Source organism: Lissotriton vulgaris, chromosome 4_1, assembly GCF_964263255.1.
Source record: "Lissotriton vulgaris chromosome 4_1, aLisVul1.2, whole genome shotgun sequence".
In the NCBI taxonomy this organism is placed as follows: domain Eukaryota; kingdom Metazoa; phylum Chordata; class Amphibia; order Caudata; family Salamandridae; genus Lissotriton; species Lissotriton vulgaris.
Window position 1 is genome coordinate 1838026398 of NC_141691.1, and position 7850 is coordinate 1838034247.

General features: G+C 43.3%; 1 long non-coding RNA gene across 1 annotated transcript in view; it reads right to left on the minus strand.

The window, feature by feature from the left end:
* LOC147724602 (uncharacterized) overlaps positions 1-7561 on the minus strand; it is a 31697-nt gene extending 24136 nt beyond the window's left edge. The window contains exon 1 of the long non-coding RNA XR_015310104.1: positions 6949-7561. This is a non-coding gene — a long non-coding RNA (uncharacterized LOC147724602). The remainder of the gene's footprint in view (positions 1-6948) is intronic.
* Positions 7562-7850: the final 289 nt, after the last annotated feature.

The window sequence follows — 7850 nt, forward strand, 5'->3', positions numbered from 1 at the left end:
TTAGCAATACTATAAAGTTCAAAGGTAGAAAAATTCATACTAAAGTTTATGTTGCACACAAGGGAAGGGACATATTAGGATGGCGTGACCAAGCAAGTCTTGGTATCATACTGAGACCGGATCATTCTGAACCTGTTGTCCTAGGTGATTTACCTATATTATCTGCGGAGAATACACAGTCTAAGGACTTTACTGTACCGAATTTGTTGTACAAGTACAGCGCTGTATTTAGACACAGTGTTGGTTTGGTAAAAGGATTTGAACATACTATAAAGTTGAAAGACAATGCATGTCCTGTTATTCAAAAGTCAGGCCTGTACCTCTTTCTGATTGAGGATTTGAAGAAACATCTAGCTCTATTGTGTTCACAAGATATTATATGTCCAATAGAATCTTCTGAGTGGGTTTCGGCTGCGGTGGTCGCACACAAGACTTCAGGGGACATCCACTTGTGTGCCGACTTAAGAGTGTTGAATAGAAATATTGTAGTAGACTGCCACCCCTTGCCTCGAATTCATGATATACTAGCTAAAATAGGTCGTAGCTAATTTTTTTCCACCATAGATTTACGCTCAGAGTATTATCAAATTCCGTTGTTCTTGAAGTCACAACCTTTCACAACCTAAGTGACTCCATTTGGTGTCTATATGTATAAAAGACTCCCGTTTGGTTTAGCCTCAGCAGTTAGGATATTTCAGAGGTTAATGGATAAAATGTTTGATGATATATCTAGTATTCAGGCTTTTCAGGATGTCATACTCATCCACTCTGAAACTATAAACCAACACTATGTACTTTTAGAAAGAGTTCACATTACCAACACATAGTATGACTGTTAATGCTAAGAAATGCAATTTCATTACTCAAGAAGTTGATTATCTTGGTCACAATATTTATAGTGCTGGTACTAAACCCAAAACCTCCTTGCTTGATGCCATCAAAAGTGCTCCTGTCCCATTGGACAAAGACTCCTTAAGAGCGTTTCTTGGCTTAAGTGAATACTACGCTCGATTTCTTCAAGGTTATGCACTACTGGTACAGCCCCTCAGAAATGTACTAAAGAGACATGCTACATTTTTATAGTCTGATGATACACAAAATGCTTTTATATCTAACAAAGATTTGATCATTAATGCTCCTGCAATAAAGCCTTTCACACATGGCGTGGAGAGTATAATTACAGTAGCCGCCAGTGCCAAAGGTCTTGGGGCAGTCCTGAGCCAAATTGTTAATGGTCAGGAAAGTACCACAGCTTTTGCATCTCGCACACTCAAGTCGGCTGAACAAAACTAGAGTACTATAGAGCGGGAGGTTTTAGAGTGTACTTGGTCAGTTGAAAAATTCAGGATGTACATTTGGGGCACCAAATTCCAACTTTACACTGATCACAAACCTCTGATATATATGCTTGGCGATAGTTGTTCCAACAAGGCTTCTTCTCGACTCATAAGGTTACTAACTAGACTTCAAGAGTTCAATTTTGACTTCAAATATTTACCTGGGGGCAAAAATGTATGTGGTGATTGTCTTTCACGTCGTCTTCCTTTGCCTGGTGTTGATGATTTAGTTAGATGTGAAAATGATTTTGAATGTGTATTTTCTATTGAAGATGTGGTACAAAATACAAAAATTACCCAGGAAGAATGGTTACGCAGTTTTGACGCTGATGATTCTTTGGAAAATGTCAGGAAGTTTTTAATTAAAGGTTGGCCACTTGAAAGAAATCTTTCTTTGGAAGAAAGGACATTTGCACACATTGCTCCTTCTCTAATGACATTTTACTTAGACTAGATAAATTCATTCCTCCCAGGGGTTTGAGACACATTATAATTTCTGTAGCTCATAAGGGGCATTTAGGGATCACTGTAACCATAAATAAAATCAAGCAAACTTCTTGGTGGCCAGGCATTGATAATCAAGTCAAGAGACTTATTGACCAGTGTCCTCAATGCCTTTTTTCGGACAAGCACTGGAAGACCTCTTATGCCCCTCTTTGTCCTGTTCAATGGCCTAGTGGTGCTTGGAAAAAAATTGGTTTGGATTTTGCAGGTACCTTTTCTGTTTTAGGTAATGATAAAAAATACCTCATTGTTGCCATAGACTATTTTTCAAAATGGATCTATTTTGCCTTTGTTAGAAATGCTGATGCCAATTCAGTTATGCTATTCTTACGATGTTTACTTTGTATTGAAGGCACACCTAGGGATATTATGACTGACAATGGGTCCTATTTTATTACACAAGATGTGGATTTGTTCTTCAATAAACTAGACATAAAGCATACTTTTGTACCATTATACAGTCCGTCTTCCAATGGACTTGTCTAACGCGCCAACCATTTACTTAAAGAGGGTATCCAAACTACTCAGGACAGCTCCTGTCCGCATGAGGGAGTAGGTTGTCTCATTTGTTTCTTTCAGTTATTTGTTTTTTGACAGTTCTTATACTTTTAAGAGTTTATTTTCTCTTATTTGTGTACTTTTAGATATATGTGTACACTAAGTTACTGTCTTGTTTAGTAATTACTTGTAGGTAGACATAATATAATTGTGTTTCTCTTTATGGAATGTGCAAAATAGAGTACAGAGTTCCTCAGTGGGTCATGGAACATAGTGGAAGGGAATGTGTGATGATAGGTTGTTCGAAAGTCCTCTAAGGAGGGGAAATCCTCCTTTTGGAACTATGGCCCTCACACACCCAGCAAGCTAGGTGTCATGCTTCATCATATGGGTCTTCTTTTCGTAGGGTCGGCGCTGCAATATCCGCCGGGCACCCATAAAGGCGGTCTTTTTCTGAGAACTTTTGTTCCTTGCTGTATAGGTGCCGTGGGTGTAGGGGCGTAGTATGTGTAGATGTAATAGTGGAATGTGCAGAATAAAACAGGGGAGGGAATCCTCTAAATAACTTTATTCAGGAAGGATCCCAGCCTGGTTAAAAATGAATAGAGGAGAGGTGACAATCTGGCTACTATGTGTCCGAAATGCGCTCTACTCCTAGATGGTCGACATGTTTCTCGCCTGATAGTCACGAATAATCTGTGGCGATTCCTCAGGACCGTAAGTGAAGAACTGTCTACAACTAGTGGTAATGTGTGAAACTACATACCATACAGTGGTTCTACAGGAACTTTACCCGCAGGGAAGAAGTCAACCTCAACTATGTAAGATCATGCCTCTTCAGTTGCAGCAGGATAAAGGACACACATAATGTTGTGTCTGCTCCCATAAGAAGCTAAGTGGTAGTCCCACCCCGCACCACTGCAACCGGATGGTCTCTTTCTGGAATGTCAAACATGCATGATTCTTAATTATATGTTATGATTGTAGAATGTAAAGCTTTGTTTAGCCATTCTTGACTTGTCTCCTGTCCACATCAGTCTTGCGTCCTGCATTTGGCAATAAAGCTTTTGGCAAACTTTTGGAAATTCGTCTTTGTGTCAAAGGGTTATTTTAGGCCTCCACACTACACCCACTCTCTAACAACCGTGCCTTATAAGGGCAAAGAGGAAAGCGTCAGCCCAGATCCTGCAAAAGGTAACCTTGGGAGTCTCTAGCATTGATTCTTTTTTATCTAATGCAATTGGTCCCTTAATAAAGAAACAGCTAATGGTGAGGAGAGACTAAATATCAGAAAACATATTAAGATTGTGGGGAAAGAGAGTGATTCTGGCCTCAAGTGTCTGCAGGGTGAAGCAGAAGCTGATATACCCATACATATTGTGGGCACTAAGCAGGTGGCCTTTGATTTGTGTGTGATGGAAGCCCTGTTGTTGATTGAATACTTTCCTTCTCCAGACACTCGTGCGCTTCCACCAGCACTCAAAAAACAGAAAGGTCCTCCACGAGGCATGAACGGAAAACTGTGCCACAAGTTACTAAGCTTCAAGGAACGAGGTCCCGTCCCCAGAAAGTAACAATAAATCCCCGCAGGAAAGCGATTTCACTGCCTGCGCAGGCAAGGGATGTGCTGGTCCTATGGCTTGAGTTCAGAATACTTTAAACAACTCTTCAAACTCCTTTGAGGACACAATAAAGACCTTGTTATAACCCGTTATTACCACACTAGATTCCATTGAGGCCACAATGAAAGAGCTATCTAAATGCGATAGTGTTACAACGGACTGAGGAGAAAGGAAGCAGGGAGGTGACCTGCTGCAGTAGGTCATCAAGAGGCCTTACGCGAGCTTGTCGAACAGGCTCTGCTGACATAGGCATTACATCTACAATGTCTGGTGGAACTGACTACAAGGGACATTGGTTTGGGCCAGGTCTTGGCTCACATGTTTCAGAACATGAGGGTAAAGGGGAGTCACATTTCTACATTGCGTCACTAGGCCTGATGTCACCCAGTGCGGTAACTCATGGTGTCACCCCCTCACGACTTAACCCTGGAGCCAGAAAACAATTCAGAGGGGGGTAAGAGACCTGCGCTGGGATACACAAGGCAGCGTTTGCGGTTTGTGAGGGAGCGGGACTTGGGAAATACCGTCCCCGGGAAAGGCAGAATTCAAAGGCAGGCAGCCCGATGCTGTCTCTTTACTTAAGGTGTAAACGTCGTAATTAGGTGAGCTTCCCCACCGGCCCGGCCAGTTTATTACGAGCTCGCACCCCACTCCCGAGCCCCCGTACCCGAGCACGCACCTGTTCAAGCCTATTTATACAAAAGTATAAGTTACACAAGTAAAAAAAACGATCTCTGTGAGAAAAGTAACTCACACGTATCATCAAACCTCATAAAATACAGTTTGCGAATATACAGCATGACTCATTGTACACATACACGTTCTGACTTTCCAGCAGGTATTAACCCTTTGTGAAAGTAAATCATCGCGAGTCAACTGCCAGTACACAAAAACTTCGACATTAGCATAAACATTTATATCAGTGTAACATGGTTAACCGGTTTAATTTTTTACACTTATCAAGTGTGTCTCTGAGTCACTGGGGTCGCAGGTGGTAAAATAAAACCTAGCTGCTGCTGATGGCTGGGTCGCTAAGTGTCTGTCACGATCCCTGGCTACAGACAGGTGCTGGAAGTTTGCACAAGTGGGAGTAGTCCTAGCACAGCAAGAGCAAGGAGCTTAGTGTGTGGCAGTCTGTTTCCATGTATTTCCACATTAAAGCCAGAAGTACTGGCTTTGCCAACGCTTGTTTTGTTTTAAGCAGGTGGATGGTGTGCTTGTGTGTATGCGTGCATATATATGGACGTGTGTGACTTTCTGTATAGGATGCAGGTTTGAAATAATGTGTGAAATATAGAATGTTATATGTGATGATGATGTGAGTGACTTTCTGCATAGTATGCATGTATGAAATAAAGAATGCTATGCATGATGACGCAGTGTATGGGCGGGCTGTCAGCACAGTCTGCAGACATGATAAAGAATCCAATGGGTGATGATTCTGTGTGCTTTTGTGACACAGTATAATCCCTCATACACTGAAATTCAAGCACCCCATAGGAGGCCGTATGATACAGCCAATAAAGAGCATGAGGCGAGACAGAACTACTCCTAGGCTAGTCAAAGCCCTCTCTCTAGACTGTGTATTTTAAAGAATTGTCTGGAACGACTTCACGTGTGTTGGTGTTTTGCTAATATGCATGTTTAATTTCCACACCATGTTATTCTACCTTCAGGCCTAGAATGTGCCCAATATTCTTTCAATTTATGAAGAACAGCATATTCACTTTTTGAAAGACATTTGCAGGGGCCTGCTCCTGGTACAGATTCCGCAGGTGAGCGATTCTGGGTGCAATTACGTGAACGGAACGTTAAACCGCCTGGACTGGCATCACACCGCTCCAGTAGACAGTGCACTGAATTCGGACCCTAGAATTCCGCAGAGCCTCTGGAATGATTACTAGGACCTGTGGGTTGGGACTTGCCAATAACTCGTCGCCAAATTGTTGAAACACGTAGTCGAGGTGTAGTAAAGTTATTTATTAAATAAATAACAAGAACAAGGCCCACACACAGGTGAAAGTAAAACGAACTGCTCCTGTCCAATTCAAATTTACACCATCATTCCATAACATCAAATTAATACACATAAACAGGTATGATGCGACATCATAACGTGGGTTTTGTGTGATTGGACAATACAGGGCGTTGAGATGAGAGAACACAGAATAATGTTTATGGAAGTGAACAACTAAATATGAAATATGTACAAGTACAACAAGGACCTAGTGTTCAACTTCTGACCAGAGGGTTCTACTGAATGAACATGCCCGGTCCAGTAGAGTGCGTCACAGCGAGGCTGTCACCAGGCGGTGTGTTTGTACTCTCACACCTGACCACCCGCAGCCAGCGCTGCTGAGATTTCACACGCGCTTAATGAGCCCATGGAGAGAGAGGAAAATACAACTAACTGTGCCCACTCAGGTCAGAATCACATACAAACACAAATAATATCGTTTCAGGATGTCCCTGTGTTTTATGGCGTCGCTGACACTCACTGAAGTGACCTTTTAACACGAAGGCTTGTTTTCTAGCCGTCTTCCGTTTCTTAGCGCCCACACACCTCCCACTCCTGTTCACCGCTTTCCCCTTCTGCATTCCAGCCGAGGGTCCCCTATCTCACTCACGTGTGACTTAAGTCAACTGGCACCACTTGGGCTTGAGAGCTGTGCCTATGTCTTTTGAAGACACTCAGCACATAGTAGCTGCCCTCAGACTCATGTCGCCGTGATCAGATGCAAGCCTCGAAAGGCCACTACAGAGGATGGGCAGCAGCACGTGTAGCCCAGGAGGTCGGTTGTTTGCCATGGCCAGGTTTTTAAAAAAATGGTGGTCTTTTATGTAAGAGTGTGCATTAAAGAGCGGGTTAACATGGCAGTAATTAATGTTATTGGGTGTTCGCGAGAAGCACAGGCCAGGCAGCCCTTTTAGGTTTTCTGGGCTCCGCACTAACTGCTCACTTTTTAGGTATCATATGTTTAACTTACCTGGCTGCAGTGGTAGGCTTTGCACTGCCGCCCAATGTCCAGCTTCGCCATCCCCCGACAGGCCACAGGGATCGGAGTAACAAGACTCTTAAGGTCGGCTTACTGGATGGAGTTTTTGCTCAATTCATCTCTGCCGCTTCTAATGATTATTTTGATTTTAGAGAAACTTTCAGCAAGCAAATTCAATCAATTAGCCAGGCAGTTTACTCCTGAGGCGAAGTGTTACCAGTAGGTTGTGACACGATCCACGGGACTCATGATTACCACCAGCTGAGGGACCAACTCGACTCACTGTCTCTCTCGAGTCCCCCGCCACATCTAACGACCAGGGATTTCATTTCTTGTGTTCAGGCAACAGGAAGTGAGGTCACATCCGATTATAATCCCCTGAAGGTGCCTCAGCTGCGCCACAGGTGCGCCGGGGGACTAAGAATTAAATCTAGCCAGGGTAGTCCGATGCAGATTGTTACATTGTAGCACCTCGCTGACTCTCAGAGCAGAGAGATTTAACTGTTTATTAACTACCTGAGCCAGCTGCTGGCAAAGGAGACTGACTGCAGCGCCCGGGAGCAGCAGAGCTGGCACACAAGTCAGCACAGAGTTTCTGAAATGCGTAAATGTCACACACCTGATGCATGATACTGGGCGGGACTGCACAGTGTCACCCCCCATGTGATGGTGTCACCCGGTGCGGACCGCACCCCCCCCGCATCCACCTAGTGACGCCCCAACAGAATGTACACAATTGTTGATTGATCTAAAAGGGATTCCCCTTTTCCAGAGAACAGCATGAAAGATGAGAGGAACTGACTGACAAAGTTAATCAGTGGCTAGTCAAAAGAGTTGGTAGATTACGATATGTAACAAAGGGAATTATTATGGTAAGGAGAACATAATGGGCT